The sequence below is a fragment of the Coturnix japonica genome, chromosome 6, assembly GCF_054131305.1.
Source record: "Coturnix japonica strain WE chromosome 6, WE-NBRP24, whole genome shotgun sequence".
Lineage (NCBI taxonomy): Eukaryota > Metazoa > Chordata > Aves > Galliformes > Phasianidae > Coturnix > Coturnix japonica.
Window position 1 is genome coordinate 4472859 of NC_140668.1, and position 17029 is coordinate 4489887.

Genomic DNA, 17029 nt, shown 5'->3' on the forward strand with positions numbered 1-17029 from the left:
GGATTTTAACCTCTAAAATGTTCCAAAGCAACCAGAGGGTGAATATATTCACTATGCAAATACCTGCAGGAATAAGCTTGTCATGTATGTCCTCAGGTAGCACAGTAGTTAATGGTGGGACTCAGTAGGTCATGCTGAAAGTTGAGTCTGCTGATCTTGAAGGTCTTTTCCAGCCTACATGACCTTATGCTAATATTTCTGTATTTATTTCTGTTCAGCTCCCAGAAAACCTCCCACCCAGCCCCCAGCTGACCCCGTGGTGAAAAATAAAACAGAAACCTCAGTGACGCTGGCATGGTCCCCTCCGAAGATGCAATGCCCCATTCCAATCGATGGCTACATTGTGGAAGGCAATAAACTAACTGGCTTCACCTAGGTGAGGTGCCACGAGTCTCATGTCCCTGTCCCAGAGTTCACGGTGAGCAATCTTTCTGAATAGGCTGATGATCAGTTCCGAGTGTCTGCAGTCAATGCGCATGGACAGAGCCCGTCTCTGGAATTCCCAGGAAGCGTGCACCTTGGTAAGCAGAAAAACCCCAATGGAAATGGGTCAGTGTGTGCTGAGCAGCTGTGTTGGTTCCCTAAAGATGTTTCCTTTGACTTTAAGGATAGTAGTGCATTAACACACCAAAGGCTTTCCTTTATTACTAGTTCTCCTGTCAACCTCCAGCTACCACTAAAGTGATACAAGTTCTGTTTCTGTGACAGAGACATGAATATCCTTATCTTTTGATATCACACATGTGCAAGAGGCAGAACTTTCTGTAACAGATCTTAAGCATAGTAGTGCTTCTTACAGCACTCATGCAAAGGGAGAAGTAGAAATGTACCTATGATTTAATCTTCCATCTCTAAATGAGATACCAGACTTGCATCTAAAGAGCATTAAGACATCCATGTTGTTCTTCCTCAGACCCAGTCCTGGCTGTGAAATCCCCCCTAACAGCTGGTGAAGCTGTACCTGGAGGGGATGCCATGTTTACTACTGATCTTACAACAATGTGTTGCAGCACTTGGTACCTCAGTGGTAAAGTCTTACAGGAAAGCGAGACCTGCATCATCAAGAGAATCCAAACTACTCACAGCCTAATCATAAAGAACATCACCAAGAAGGATGGTGGAGCAGAAGTGAAATTTGTTGCCGAAAATGTTGATGTCAGCACCAAGATGAGAGTGAGAGGTATTTGCTTTGATCCTTCTCCTTTCCTCTTCCAGTCAAGGCATAGTTGCTGTGATCTGATGATTAGAACTGGGGCTGCAGGCATTCACTGACTGTACCAAATACCTGAAATTGCATCCCATGGACTGACGTGAGTCCCGGTAATGACCTAAACATGATAGCACTGAGTGTAGGGTAAGCCAATCTACCCAGCTGCTTGGTATCTGAACCAGATTGCTTCATGCCAGCTGATGAATGTCTGCAGTTCACAGCTATTGGCCAGTGCATTCAGTCAGCAGGTTTACCACTGCATCACCATAGAGCAGTACTTTCAGCTCCAGGTTCAGACAGCCTTTCTGATTGCACTGGAATAGTTTAGAAGTAGGGGAGCAATCATTCCAATAATATCTCTATCAATCAGCTTTGCATGACAAAATAGAACAAATAAACATTCATGATGGGAGGACCTGTTTGTCATTGGGTGGAAACGTCTGCAGAAGCATGTTTAGAGCATTCTTAATCAGTAGAAGGAGATGTTTGGTTGATTTTTACTTAGTAAATCCGGCAAGAAGACCAAATGAAATATCTTGAATTGCTCAGCAGTGACACAATGCTGAGTGCAGGAACAGAAGCTGATACTTTTTCAGAGATGTTGCAGCAAACATTGACCACGTTAGCCTGATATCAATTGAAATAACGAGGCCTTTGCTCCTGACAGGTGCTGCAGTGAGATTTACCAATAAGAGCAAAGATGTAGAAAAGATCTCCGCTCGGCTGCGTGAGGAAGCCAAACTGCAGGCTGAGCTTTCAGACACAGGCGCTACTGTGGAGTGGATGAAGGATGGGAAGGAGCTCAAGGCCAGTGAAAAATATGAACTGCACATTGTGGGGAAGAAACACACCCTGAAAATTCACAACGTCTCAATGGATGATGCTGTAAGTTGTCAGTGCATCTGTGAGGGGGATAAAATGCATGAGTTTGCATGATGAGGCTCTTCATCATCTTCTGCTGGCTTGTCACCCTTGTTGATCCATGGAGAAACAACAAAGCCCAAGAGTAGTGTATGCACTTTGGCATTGGAGAGCTTACTTAATTGCTTCTTCTCAAAGAACAAACTCCAGAGAGTCATGGAGACATCTCCAAACAGAATTGAATAATGGGACTAAATTGATGGAGAGCAGAACTTCCTGCCACGGCTTGTCAGCTAGTCTTAATTTTGCTTTTCTTCTCTCTGTCATGTTAGCATAATATTTCATACTGGCAGGTCTGCCCAAAGAATTAAATGAATTAGCTGATGGACGTTTCCATGTGCTTTGCACTGTAATGTGACTATCAAATGAGTAATCAATGCTGTTATTTTAAAATCTGTGTTGGCAAGCTGTAAGACAAACAGCTGCTGTTGGTAGCTTGGTTACTGCAGAATCAGCTTTTGTGTATCTCATAGATAGGGAAGAGACCCTTAAGGGTCAGCTAGTTGGACTCCCCTGCAATGAACAGGGGCACCGCAGCTCCATCAGGTGCTCTGAGCCCTGTCCATCCTGACTTTGAACATCCTCAGGCTCACCAATCTTATACCCATGCCACACACTCGCAGTATTTCACCATTCAGCATCGCCACTTGTATCTTCTCTTGCTGTAAATCAGAGCGAGCTGGTAAATCATCTGCTGTGCGGGTCAGCTGTGTCTCTCCCATGGGCATCACGTGGCTGCTGGGAGGCTTTGAAGAGCTGCAGCCAGAGGTGTGTCACCCGCTGGGCCTCGTGCCCAAAGGAGCCCACAGGAAAGTGTTGTTGCAGTTTGTCATGCACTGCACTGCCATGAGACTTGACGTGCCAGACATCCTCTGACACGTGAGCTCCTGCATCCATGCAGGACATCTGAGACGTCTCCTTCAGCCTGACGTGGCTGCAGTTTCACACTGGTTTTACTAAGGAAGGAGAAGGCACGTGAATGAAACTCTTTTCGTGCTCTTCCTTCCAGACCTTTCAACCTGTGATCCATGCTGGTGGAAAAACAGAGATCTCAGCAACATCCATCCTTTTCAGGGAGGTTGGGAAGAGGAGATGGTGTTATCCCATAAAGGGAGGTGGGGAACTCGCACAAGCTGCCCAGGGAGGTGGTGGGATCCCTGGAGGTGTTCAGGAACTGTGGAGATGTGGCCCTGATGGATGTTATCAGGGGGCATGGTGGGGTGGGTTGGGGTTGGAATCAAAGGAGGACCCCCATGTATTTCATCAGGAAGCACTACTGGTAATAAGACCTTTGGAGCAAATCCTGGTAGGGCCACGCTCAGCTGGTCCAGTCCGGAGGCTGTTCCTCCTTACTGCAGTATCTGCAGTGAAAACCAGCACCTGCTTTTGTGTGTCTGGGCTCACATCCAGCAGTGGTGAGGAGACTACAATGATAAGAGACAGTTCCTGAAAAAATGAATTAAATTTGACTGTATGATAGGACGGAGTTAAATGTATTTACAGGATCTCAGGCTGTCACGGTTTGAACTAAAAATCCACCTGCGTCCGTGACAGGGGGCCGTAGGCCCCGGAGGGGCCCTAGGCCGAAAGGAAAAAGTTAATTAGGAAAAGAAAACAGCGGCAACGATCTAAGGAGGCACACTTATTTACTAAATACTATATCGAAATACAGGATAACACAATATAATACAATATAATTGAAATTGAGCTAACGAATCAAGCAAAATAGGAGAGAGAATGAGTCCCGTAACCGAGAGGCCTACTGTAAATCTAGGCGAGACGGCTGAAGGCTCCCACACACTCCCCTGAACGCCAGAACTCGAAAGACGTCAGTCTGTTCTGCGACAGAGTTAATATAGAGTCCAGGTCCCGTGACCTATCGTGTTGTTCCCTGGGAGATGTAGTCTTCTTCTGTAAGTTGCAGATTCAGTAAAATTATTCATGCTTAATATGATGTTATGATGTGGAATACTGATAGCAAAAATTACAAAATTATTAAACCATGACATTCCACCCCTTATTCTACATCATTACATTATGTTTATACATACATACACACTCATATGTATAATTGTGAATAATCAGCAACCTTATTTTTCTCAACAATTTATATTTATTCCATACAAATCCCTAAGTTGAGAACAAAACTCTATAACCTAACCTACTATTTATTAATTTTGAGAAAATGGCAAAACTGCCAGAAAAAGGAAAACATGTCAGCGGTAGAGGGGAAAGGCAGTGCTAGTAGGGCGTCCCCCACATCAAGGTGCACTCATCCTTTCCCAGCCACCACAGCAGATTTCCTTTTGACTTATACTTCTTTCCATGTGTGCTCTACACATGCATGGCCAGTGCAGGATATAGAGTCCAGATGGAAAACTTGCTTACAGAATGCCTAATTAAGGTATATAGAGAAAAAGTGTTTCCGTAACATTAATCCACTCTATCTTAAGTCCTATACCTAATTGAACTATTCTGTAACCAATTGAAATATTTTCTGAGACTCTACCTATATATCTACAGGAAAATCATTGGCTGCACTCCCCCAACATCAAATTCCCTTGTGGTACACATTGAACATTCCCATTTTTGTCCATCACCCACCATGTGCACCCAGGTCCCTGGGCAAAGACAGTACCCCGGAGAGGTTTGCCCTTTCCAGACGCTGGAAGGACCCAAACTGTTTTTCCCAACACACTCTTTATGTGTACTACAGGAACCTTATCTCCCTCCACGGTACGTAGGGAGCTGGATTGGTTAGGACCATTACGATTACTAGATCCTCGAGTGTTGACCAACCAGGTGGCTTCTGCTAAATGGTTCTCCCAATTTTTATACGTTCCGCCACCCATTGCTTTCAACATAGTTTTCAATAACCCATTGAATCGTTCAATCTTACCAGAAGCTGGTGCATGATAGGGAATATGGTAAATCCACTCAATGCCATGATTTTTGGCCCAAGTGGTTACAAGGGAATTTTTAAAATGGGTCCCATTATCAGATTCAATTCTTTCCGGAGTGCCATGCCGCCACAGGATTTGCTTTTCCAACCCTAATATGGTGTTTCGGGCGGTAGCATGGGGTACTGCGTATGTTTCAAGCCACCCAGTGGTTGCTTCCACCATGGTGAGTACATAACGCTTACCATTGCGAGATCGTGGCAAGGTGATATAATCAACCTGCCATGCCTCTCCATATTTATACTTTTGCCATCGCCCTTCCCCCCAAATAGGTTTCATCCTCTTGGCTTGTTTAATTATGGCGCATGTTTCACAATCATGAATAACTTGAGCAATAGCGTCCATAGTTAAGTCCACCCCTCGGTCTCTGGCCCACTTATATGTTGCATCCCTTCCTTGATGACCTGAAGTCTCATGGGCCCACCGAGCTAGGAATAATTCACCCTTGTTCTGCCAGTCCAAGTCTATTTGAGCCACCTCAATTTTGGCAGCTCGATCAACCTGATGGTTATTTTTATGTTCTTCAGTAGCCTTGCTTTTAGGTACATGAGCATCTACATGGCGCACCTTTACAGCAATGTTCCTTATTCGGGCAGCAATGTCTTTCCACAGTTCAGCAGCCCAAACAGGTTTACCCTTTCGTTGCCAATTATCATTTTCCCACTGTTGCAACCACCCCCATAAGGCATTTGCCACCATCCATGAATCAGTATAAAGATGAAGCATTGGCCACCTCTCCCGTTCAGCCACATCTAAAGCCAGCTGAACAGCCTTTACCTCTGCAAATTGACTTGATTCTCCTTTACCTTCAGTGGCCTCTGCAACTTGTCGTGTGGGGCTCCATACAGCAGCTTTCCATCTGCGATGCTTCCCTACAATACGACATGATCCGTCTGTGAATAGGGCAAATTTCTTTTCGTTTTCTGGTAGCTCATTGTATGGTGGTGCCTCTTTAGCACGTGATACCTCTTCTGTAGGTGGTGTTTCAATTTTTTTACTCTCAGGCCAGTCCATGATCACTTCTAGAATTCCAGGACGGCTGAGTTTTCCCATTCGAGCTCGTTGAGTAATTAATGAAATCCACTTACTCCAAGTGGCATCAGTAGCATGATGGGTGGAGGGAACCTGTCCTTTAAACATCCAGTTTATTACTGGCAAGCGAGGTGCTAGAAGAAGCTGAACCTCTGTCCCAACTACTTCAGAAGCAGCCCGAACCCCCTCATACACGGCTAAGATCTCCTTCTCAGTCGGAGTGTAGCGCTCCTCAGACCCTTTATATGCTCGACTCCAAAATCCTAGGGGTCGGCCTCGGGTCTCTCCTGAGGCTCTTTGCCACAAACTCCAGGTGGGACCTTTCTCTCCAGCAGCAGTGTAGAGGATGTTCTTCACATCCTGTCCCGTCCGTACTGGCCCCAAGGCCACGGCACGGGCTATTTCTTGTTTTATCTGCTCAAAAGCCTGCTGCTGCTCAGGACCCCATGAGAAATTATTCTTCTTCCGTGTTACCTGATAGAGGGGGCTCACTATGTTTGGGACATGCATTCTCCAAAAGCCCACTACTCCCAGAAAAGATTGGGTCTCTGTTTTATTTGTGGGCGGAGACATAGCAGTGATTTTGTCAATCACATCTGCTGGGATGTGACGACGTCCATCTTGCCATTTTATGCCTAAGAACTGGATTTCCTGGGCAGGCCCCTTCACCTTGCTGCGCTTAATGGCAAAACCAGCTTTCAAAAGAATTTGGATTATCTGTTTCCCTTTCTTGGAAACCTCTGCTGCTGTATGGCCCCACACCACAATGTCATCAATATACTGCAAGTGTTCAGGAGCATTACCCTGTTCCAAAACAGCTTGGATCAATCCATGGCAAATTGTTGGGCTGTGCTTCCACCCCTGGGGTAAACGGTTCCAGGTATACTGAATACCTCTCCAGGTAAAAGCAAACTGTGGCCTACATTTTGCAGCCAATGGGATGGAAAAGAAGGCATTAGCAATATCAATGGTGGCATACCACCTAGCTTCTTTTGACTCCAATTCATACTGGAGTTCTAGCATGTCTGGTACAGCAGCACTTAATGGAGGTGTAACTTCATTCAGGCCACGGTAATCTACCGTCAGCCTCCATTCCCCACTGGTTTTACGCACTGGCCATATGGGGCTGTTAAAAGGCGAGTGCGTTTTGCTAATCACTCCCTGATTTTCTAATTGGCGAATTAGCTTTTGAATGGGGAGCAATGAGTCCCTATTGGTGCGGTACTGCCGTCTGTGAACCACTTTGGTGGCAATTGGTACCTCTTGGTCTTTTACCTGGAGCAACCCCACAGCAGAAGGATCATCTGACAGACCAGGTAAAGTTGACAGCTGCTTAACACCATTTGTGTTTACAGCAGCTATCCCAAAGGCCCATCGATACCCCTTGGGATCCTTGAAATATCCCATCCTAAGGTAATCGATTCCCAGTATACATGGAGCCTCTGGACCAGTCACAATAGGGTGCATTCGCCAGTTTTTACCAGTGAGGCTTATTTCGGCCTCCAACATAGTCAATTCTTGGGAACCCCCAGTCACTCCATGGATATAAATTGGTTGTGTCCCTTGGTGACTTGAGGGCATTAGGGTGCATTGTGCACCAGTGTCCACCAAGGCTTTATATTTCTGTGGTTGAGATGTGCCAGGCCACTTAATCCACACAGTCCAGTATACTCTGTTGTCCCTTTCCCCCCCCTGGCTGGGGGCAGGGCCCCTCTATTGTTTACCTCGGCGGCTTGCAGCAACTGGAACTTTCCCCCGTTTGGAAGAGTTCACCTTGGTGGTTGTTTTGGATTGTAATTCTTTCACTCGTGCCTGAAGTGCAGAAGTGGATGAGTCATACCACTTCTTTATATCCTCCCCATGATTACTCAAGAAATACAACAAAGCAAAACGTATGGTCTTATCATTGTCGTTTGCTTGAATACGAGGTGTCTTATCGTTGTCATTTGCTTGAATACGAGGACGTCTCTTTTTTATGGTTGAGATTTTCGATGATACAGGTCGAGAGGAACTCATGTTGTTTAGCTCTCTCAATAGGCGATCGTGGAAATCCTGGTTTCCATCATCTGGTACCACCGTGGATTCATCTACATCAGGCACATTAGCCAATTTGTCAATAATATCACTTTGTGTTTCCTCCACTTTGTCTAACCTTTCCACTATTTTTTTTCCCATTTGGACAATGGCTGAAGTATAAAGCTTAACTTCTGTAGCGCTTATAAATAATTCAAGCTCCTGAAGTCTGCTAATTAGCTCATTTACAAGGGGCTTTCTTTCCCCTTTGCCATATACCAATGCAAGTGCACTGGCATGCTTTTCTGGAGCTGCCTTTGTAAAGTCACGCCACATTTGTCGTGGAACGTGGACTGCTTCAGGATCATGTAATTGGTTTGGATTGTTACGATTGAACTGGGGGCTGTAGAGCATTTCCACCAGAGCCCTTTCTCTCAAAAATTGGATACCTTTCTCCATATCAGTCCATTTCTTTTTCTCAGGCTCCAAGTCCCGTTTAAAGGGGAATCTATCTCTTACCGCTATCAACATCCGCTTCCAGAGGGTGTAGGACCGATTTTGGCATGTGCCTATACCTCTGTCCACACGTGAGTCCCTGGAAATGCTACCCAGTTGGCGAGCTTCACTGCCATCGAGCCACGCACTGTTGGCACCATTGTCCCAGCAGCGAAGTAACCAAGTGACCATATTTTCTTTTGGCTGACGTGTGAAATCCTTTCTCAGATCTCGAATTTCACTCAGTTTAAAAGATCGATCAATAATGGTCGTAATACTTTGCTCACCTTTTGCTCTATCAAGAGTCTCAGGTGTTAATGTTGGCAGCTGTGTTGATGAGGCTGCCCCATCTATAAGTTTGGACTCGAGAAATTCTCGTAAAGAAAATTTAGCTTTTGGCTCCTCGTCTGACTCTGACCCTGACTCTGACGCTTGTGTTATTTCCTCCAGGCGACCTTCCTCCTTCTTCCTCTCTCCTAACTTTCTCTCTCCTAACTTTCTCTGCTCCTCTGACTTCTTCTCCTCCTCTAACATCTTCTTATACTGCTCTAACAACCTCTGCTCCGCCGACTTCCTCTGGTCTTCTGACTCCTCCTGCTCTCCTGAGTCCCCCTGACCTCCTGAGTCCCCCTGCTCTCCTGAGTCCCCCTGCTCTCCTGAGTCCTGCTCTCCTAACTCCCTCCGCTCTTCTAACTCCTTCTGCATTTTCTCTATCTGAGTTGAAACTCGTTTTGTTTTTCGCCCTCTTACAGGGGCAACCAACATTGTATCTGGTGCCCCCGGTGGTTGGTTAAGTTGGAGTACATACGGTTCAGACTTGAGGGTGTCGCATTCCGCCCTGAGGACGTTATAACTAGACTGGAGGGCGTCGTGCTCAGACTGGAGAGCGTCGTAGTCAGACAGGAGCTCGTCGTACACAGACCGGAGGGTGCTGCGACTGGCTTTGAGGGCGTTGTAGTCGGCCTTGAGGTCAGTGTACAACGAGTCAATAGAGTCATGTTTGACCTGGAGATCGACGCACTTACACAGGAGGGCGCTGTGCTCGGACTGGAGAGTGTCGTGCTCGGACCGGAGGGCATCGCGCTCAGTCTGGAGAGTGTCATGCTCGGACCGGAGGGCATCGCGCTCAGTCTGGAGAGTGTTGAGCTTGGTCTGGAGGGCATTGTGCTCGGTCTGAAGAGTGTTATGCTCGGACTGAAGAGTGTTGTGCTCGGTCCGAAGGGCATTGTGCTCAGTCTGAAGAGCGTTATGCTCGGACCGGAGGGCATTATGCTCGGACTGAAGAGTGTTGTGCTCGGTCTGGAGGGCATTGTGCTCAGTCTGAAGAGCGTTATGCTCGGACTGGAGGGCATTATGCACAGACTGAAGAGTGTTGTGCTCAGACTGGAGGGTGTCGCAGTTGGATTGGAAGGCATCATGCTCAGTCTGGAGAGTGTCATGCTCGGACCGGAGGGCATCGCGCTCAGTCTGGAGAGTGTCATGCTCGGACCGGAGGGCGCCGTGCTCGGACTGGAGAGCGTCGTGCTCGGACCGGAGGGCGCCGTGCTCGGACTGGAGAGCGTCGTGCTCGGACCGGAGGGCGCTGTACTCGGACTGGAGAGTGTTGAGTTGGGATTGCAGGGAGCTTTTCTCATCCCAAAGTTTTTCTGCGTCAGCTCTAAGACTCTCTTTCTCGTACCAGATTGAGTCTCGTTGGTACAGGAGATCTTTTCTCTCAGCTTCAAAAGCTTTTTCTCTCTCTACCTTCTCAGTCCAAAGTTTTTCTGCGTCAGCTCTAAGACTCTCTTTCTCGTACCAGATTGAGTCTCGTTGGTACAGGAGATCTTTTCTCTCAGCTTCAAAAGCTTTTTCTCTCTCTACCTTCTCATCCCAAAGTTTTGCTGCGTCAGCTCTAAGACTCTCTTTCTCGTACCAGATTGAGTCTCGTTGGTACAGGAGATCTTTTCTCTCAGCTTCAAAAGCTTTTTCTCTCTCTACCTTCTCAGTCCAAAGTTTTTCTGCCTCAGCTCTAAGACTCTCTCTCTCAGGAATGGTATTGACTAAGGCCCAATAAGCATTAGCTAGGCCCAAAATCATTTGTGCCTCCTGAGATCTGCCTGAGCCACAACATTCCTGCCTCAAATATGCAATCAAACTCTCAGGATTCTTCAAGTGTTCAGGAGTGAAGCTCCATAACACTGAAGATGTCTGTCCTTTGAGAATCTCTTCAATTCCCTGCCACTCAGTATTCTCTGGTTCTAGGGAAGACTTCCTCCGGATGTTATAAATCCAGATACTGAGTGAGATTATTACAATAATCAACAATAAGATCAGGGAGATTAAGAGTGTGACCCACTGATCATTCAAAAACTGCATAAAGGATTCATAGAAAGAAAGAGGAGCACGCTTAAAAATCACCATTTCTGTATAATTAGTTGCATTAGTTGCTCCCTCTGGAGCTGTATACAGATACGAAGTGAGCATTGCTAACCATGCTTTCAAATCATTATACAATTGTATAGCTCCATAAGAAAAAGTGGCTAGCTTAAACATGGCCCAATATGTTCGGAGCGTCTCAAAAAAGGAACCAATGGCACACAGTCCCTGGTAAAACAAATTTAGTAGAGAAAACATCTTTTTTCCTCCAATAGAGAGAAAAAAGTAAAAGAAAACAAAGCTCAGCAGTGTTTATAAAATATACCGGAGTATTGGCAGTCCGCCTGGACTTTCAAGGTCAAGCTCGCAGGTGCAGAATCCCAAACACGAGATAGCTCCTTAACAGGAAAAAAACTCGTAGCTCTGTTAAAAGCTAAAAGAGCAACAGAAGAAAACACAGAAAAACAACAACTCAATTTGCCCGCATCCTCCACCAAAATCTGTCACGGTTTGAACTAAAAATCCACCTGCGTCCGTGACAGGGGGCCGTAGGCCCCGGAGGGGCCCTAGGCCGAAAGGAAAAAGTTAATTAGGAAAAGAAAACAGCGGCAACGATCTAAGGAGGCACACTTATTTACTAAATACTATATCGAAATACAGGATAACACAATATAATACAATATAATTGAAATTGAGCTAACGAATCAAGCAAAATAGGAGAGAGAATGAGTCCCGTAACCGAGAGGCCTACTGTAAATCTAGGCGAGACGGCTGAAGGCTCCCACACACTCCCCTGAACGCCAGAACTCGAAAGACGTCAGTCTGTTCTGCGACAGAGTTAATATAGAGTCCAGGTCCCGTGACCTATCGTGTTGTTCCCTGGGAGATGTAGTCTTCTTCTGTAAGTTGCAGATTCAGTAAAATTATTCATGCTTAATATGATGTTATGATGTGGAATACTGATAGCAAAAATTACAAAATTATTAAACCATGACACAGGCATCCCAGTGTCCATCAGCTGGCTCTCGAGCTCCTAAATACAGGCATTCTGTAGAACGTTGTTGAATTTGTATTATACATGCGTGTTCTTGGAACTGCAGAACAAATGCATGCATAATCCAGACTTTGATTTTAGCAGCTCTGACTGTGCTGTCTCAACAGACCCAACTCAGTTGTGTGCGCTGTTTTGAAATGATATGTTAACAAGAAGTTGGAAAACAAACTCAATTACCTGGAGTAAAATAGGACCGTGGCCTTAGGCTTAAACCTTTGGCTAAGACAGTGGTGAGATTTTGAATCTTTGCAGTCAATTATTCCACTGTGTGTTAATAGGGGCCAGTTTCATCATCTAACTTTTGCGCTCCAATTAATTTCCATAAAGGAATTCTGTTTTTCTTTTCAGTCCTAAGTGATATCTCCATCTTTTAGGCTCGATTTGTTTGCCAGGGGGTTACAATGCAGTAATAGATACCCCCTCCATTGATTTCCTTCCTGTTTGCTTGTTCCAGTTCTTTCCTCAGTTTTCCTATTTCAGACATTTTCTTGAAGCCTTGGGCTTCTTCCTTTGGCTCTGTCCCCTGTACAGTGTATGTCCTTCAACTTGTGGAGATAAGGTAATCTGGTAGGTGGTTTATAAAAGCTGCCAATTTGCCGGCTTCTGAATTAGAGTCTAGCAATTAGAACTAGGAATAAACGTGTATCTTTGGTCTTATGATAAATGAATGCCTCATGGTCAGCAATGTCCCTGCAGTTCTTTACCATCATACATATTTTGTGTGTCCATATTTTGTTTCAGCACTGGCAGACTTCATAAACAAAGAGACAACTGGAGGAGTTATCAGGGCAGTTGCTGGAAAACACGCTGAATTTGTTTCTGAGACCTCTGAAGCCAGTGTCATGGTGAAGTGGTACAAAAATGGCAAAGAAATCAAGACCAGTAAGAAATTCACAATGGAAGATAAAGGGAAACTGCATAAGCTTGTGGCTTCAGCTGTAACGAAAGAAGACGAGGGAACATCTGCAAAATTGGAGATGACACTCTGATTTTTGATTGGAAAGTCTCAGGTAAGTTTGTGAGGCAAACATGGGATCGCAATCCATGTAAAGCACTTCAGACTTAATTCATTTTATTTGTCCAGCCCTGTGGGTTTCCAGTATTTAGGACAAAGATTGCATAGCTCTATTGAAGCAATTCTGACCTTACTGTTGTCCCTATGCAAATCCACAGGATGAGCAAATAATGTAACTGTGTTGTGATGAATTCAGGACAGCCTTCGCTCCAACTGACGCTGGAGTCATGACTTGAGCCCTCACATCTGGGCTTCATTCTTCTAGTTCATGAATTGCCTCAGCACTTAAATCATCTTTAAACCTCTGACTGAAATGGTCCTAAGTTATTAGCATGGGAATTCTGTCTCCTCTTTTGACAAATTAAACTCCACATTTGGAGAGTTGAGTGTCTCCTGCGTTAAGATCTGTTTTCTGGTTTCTATCTTGAGCCTATTTTCCATAACCCAGTCCTCATTTATGAACTGAAGCTCTACTGAAAGCCTTTCGCTGTGTATGCTCATGCTGCAGTGCAGCTCTTGTGACCTTTAACAGCACATTCACGTTCCTCTGATCACAGGATCCTTAAGGTTGATTAAGACCCTCTAGTCCGACTGCTCACCCATCACCACCATGATGCTCACCATCAGCTAGCTAAAAACTCAGCAGAGATGATAGATCAAGCACAACATTGGATTTGGGGTGGCTAGAGAATCCTAAGATATTGAAGGATTGCTTGCAGGTGGTGTTGGCTCAGGTATTCACCCTGCATCCCACCTCCCGTTCAGTTTGGTTGAGAGTCATGCATTCTGCAATTTCACTTTGTAATTCAAAGACCCTGGCTTTATCTGTTGACAAACTGATCTAAAACAAGCCAAGAAGACTCCGTTGGAACTGGTTGATGCAGAACAAAGGCATCCCCAAAGGACAAGTTGCACTGTTTGATGAACATTATTGGATGAGAGCTAAGCTAAGATTTAAAAAGTTCTGGGACTGTCTCTGAGCATCAAATACAGAGGAAGCCTGCATGATTCCCTGAGAATGGATACCTCCTACTTTGGTGTTGGGTTAAGGGAACACTAGCAGTAACTCCTATCACAGAATGTCACATGGCTCAGACAAAAAAGTCATCAAGAGGGCTTAATTAGGAGCACCAAATGGTCACAAGATGGTCTTAGGGCAGGGAAGTAATCAATCTACGTGATATTGGTTGGTGCTATTAGTTCTTAACAGCTTGACTCTAGAAGGACTGTTGTTCTTTGGTCACCTAGTTTTAAAAGAATAGATGTCTCCTGTCTATTACAATTTTTAACGCATTATTTGTTCATTGATGCCATAAATGTGTGTGGCATAGTAATTGTCCTTGGTATATTCAGTGACTGAAAGCGACAGTTGTTGCTCTAAGAAATGCAGTACTAAGCTAGGTCTGCCTGTAGCTGACAGCCATCAGCTTGCTCCTCAGGCAGGTTCTGTCTGGATGGAATGAAGGGCATGAAATACTGATGTGCTCATCAAATGCTGCTTGTTAGCTTAGAGACAAGGTGTTGAATAGGTTTGTTCATGCATTGCAAACACGTTACTTATCTGCCTTCATTTTAGCTTCAGAAGAACATGTGCAGAATACAGAACTGATTAAAAGAAATAAGAACTGTCTGCATAGAACTTACTCTTTCCTTACACAGTAGAATCAAGCACACGTTTGTATGTGAGTACCTCCAGAGGTGAAACTCGATCCTCCAGATGTAATGAGCATAGACATTACAATCAGTTCTAACTGTATCTTAATGCTGTGCTGAATAAGCCTGAGTCAGGATGTAAACCACTTTCTCTTTTTTTCTTCAGATGAAGCCATTAATTCTGTCAGCAAGTCCAAAACGACTCCAGAAATATCAGTCAGTCCTTCTGAAGACCTGGAGCTGGTGTGTGAGGTGTCAGCTGCAAGCGGAGCTGTCGTATGGAAGAAAGATCAAACAGAGGTGAAGCAGGACCAGAGGACAACCATCATCTCCCAGGGGACGCACCGCAAGCTCATGGTCAAAAATGTGACCCTGAAAGACCAAGGGAGCTACAGCTGTGAAACAAAAGATGACAAAGCAACATTCCAAGTGAAAGTCAGAGGTGAGAAAATGCTTGGAATCCCAGAGATAAAGGAACGCTTCATTTGGTGTGTCTTGCATTTGGAGGATCAACTGACAGGCTCTCTGGTGCAAAACACTTTGGCTATAGGACTTTCTTTGTCATCTAGTGTCATAGCAACACTTTTCTACATGTGTTTTTCCATCCAGGAATGAATTACTGCAACAAACAATAGGCAAGGAGGGTAACTTGTGCAGCTCTTGTAGTCAGCTGGTGTCTGCAGGGTTACAGTGCAAGAGCACACGAGGCATGCAAGGAGTGAGAAAAGGGGAGGTGTTTGATGAGATCTGGTTACAAAATTTGAATGACACAATTAGGTGGAAAATGCCAATAATCAGACTCATAAATGGCCTGGGTTGCAAAGGCCCACAGTGCTCATCCAGTTCCAACCCCCTTCTTCCTATGTGCAGGGTTGCCTAGCAGCAGCCCAGGCTGCCCAGAACCACATCCAGCCTGGCCTTGAATGCCTGCAGGGATGGAGCATCCACAGTCTCCTTGGGCAACCTGTTCTAGAGGGCCATTCCCTTCTGATTTACTGGAAATGTAGAGAGACATCAGAAGAAACAGAGAGAAGGGAGGAGGTTCAGCAGTGCATGCAGGTGTTCTAAATCACATGTCCAAATCTGCTATCAGACTGCGAAATCTTTAGCTTTGTGATATGATGTGATATGATATGATATGATATGATATGATATGATATGATATGATATGATATGATATGATATGATATGATATGATATGATATGATATGAAATGATATGCTTATCATTTCCCAAGGCAAAATAGAGGGGAAAGTATTTTCCTGTCTTAATGAGGCATCACGATGCTCCCTGTGAAGGGCAAGTATAGTGAAAATGGGGAACTGGAGTTAGCTCTGCAGCAGACTACAGCAAAACGGTGTGACTGTTGTGATGTCCCTGCAGAGAAAGAAGACGTGTTTACAAACAAGGACAAGGTACAAAAGGAGGTGAAGGCTGTACTGACTCAAAATGCCACGCTGAGCTGCGAGGTGGCCCAGGAGAAGACTCACCAAGATTCATGTCACAGGTGAGAGAAATTGTTTGGACTGTATTGAACCCCCCAACAAAGAATGAGGGGAAAGTTAAGTGGTTTGACACATTCAGCCCCAGCATTCAGTGATGTAGACCGTGCTTAAATTCTGTTTAATTCATGCACTGTTTTGTTTGCCTTCTGAAGCTATTACTGCAGAGGACTTGGGTAGCCTCAGCTTAAGATGGGCTGGAAATAACTGGGGAATTTCCCTGGGGATCTCAAGTAGATGCAATGATAGCAAAATGAGAAGTCAGTAATTACAGGGGAAATTAAAGAATATTAAAGATATCTTCAGGGCACAAGCACACCTCTGCAAATGCTTCTTCCTAAATAGTCTCAGAGACAGCATTTGGTCACAATGCTAGAAGGCAGCATTGGTGGTTTCTATTAAATTAAAGAAACCTGCAACTAAAAAGGTTTTCCTGTATTTTCTTTTGTTTTCTTCTCTATAGCAGGTACAAAAGAAATGCTTAAAAACAGAAAGGCTTCAAGCTGGTGCTTTTCTTTCCAGAAATGGAGGAAGACAGGCGTTCTATTTATTAGGAGAGTCTGATAAGAAAGTGGAAAAAGGCTTTTTACCAGGGTCTGTAGCAACATAACAAAGGGCAATGGTTTCAAAAGTGAAGAGGGTAGACTCAGTTTGGACATGAGAAAAGTTCTTTATGATGAGGGTGGTGATACACTGGAACAGATTGTCCAGTGAAGGTTGTGGGTGACTCATCATTGGGAGTGTCCAAGGCCAGGCTGGATGGGGACCCTGGGCAGCCTCATTTAGTGAATGATGTCCCTGACCACGGCAAGAGGTTGG

At 45.0% G+C, this 17029-nt stretch overlaps 1 long non-coding RNA gene across 1 annotated transcript; it reads left to right on the forward strand.

Moving 5' to 3' along the window:
• The first annotated feature begins 1908 nt into the window (after positions 1-1908).
• Positions 1909-15301, forward strand: LOC146760253 (uncharacterized). The gene is made up of 3 exons (XR_014947394.1): positions 1909-2095; positions 12782-13050; positions 14875-15301. It is a non-coding gene; the product is annotated as an uncharacterized LOC146760253 (long non-coding RNA).
• The last annotated feature ends 1728 nt before the right edge of the window (positions 15302-17029 follow it).